This window comes from Cyprinodon variegatus, unplaced genomic scaffold, assembly GCF_000732505.1.
Source record: "Cyprinodon variegatus isolate N-32 unplaced genomic scaffold, C_variegatus-1.0 Scaffold683, whole genome shotgun sequence".
NCBI lineage: Eukaryota > Metazoa > Chordata > Actinopteri > Cyprinodontiformes > Cyprinodontidae > Cyprinodon > Cyprinodon variegatus.
The window spans coordinates 1-804 of NW_015151136.1; positions in this window are offsets into that span (position 1 = coordinate 1).

Below are 804 nucleotides of genomic sequence, written 5' to 3' on the forward strand. Positions count from 1 at the left end.
TTCACATTCAACAGGTATGATATAAAACACCTGTTTTTCAGTCCTGAAGCTGACATAGAATTAGGTGCTGCTGAGTTTTTAGAAAGTAATGTTTCGCTTTAGAACTTTAAGGTTTATTCCAGTTTTATCAGGTTATATTAATGCATTTTTTTTAGCACTATGTTTTTTTTTTCTTCCACAATGTTAACATTTGATCACTGCTGCCCTTTATGAAATGGAAATGTTCATTTATTGTCTGAAAAGCTATACTAAAATGAAATTTCGATTTGTATACACTCCGTGTATGCAAAATGACAATAAAAGTTTATATTTTTAACTAGAACTGGAAGTTTTAGTTGGATAATAATTTCATTAAAATCAAGGGTAAAACCGAGTAATTAATTGTAGTGAAATTATTATAACTAACTTGTTGCTCAATTTTCCAGCTGTTATTAACTGCTTATCTTTGTGGTTGGACTTCTTGATCCAGCTGTTGAAAATCCCATAACTATGTTTATAATTCAAACAGAGTTATTAATCATTAACCACGCACATGGGGCGTCACTGTGTTGCCATAGCAATGGCCAGTGGACAAAGTACTCAACAATAGTACTTGATTAAAAGTATTAATACTCATTGTCTAATCTTACTCAACTACAAGTGAAAAATACTCTATCAATAATCTACTGAAGTTAAAGTATTAAGGTACTCCCTTTTGAAAATACTTGAGTACTCATTTCTGAAGATTCTCAGTCATTCAGGTCATGGTCAAGATTGAAAAAGTTCAGGAACTTTTAGGAACAATAAACAGAAGATTCCCCTCCC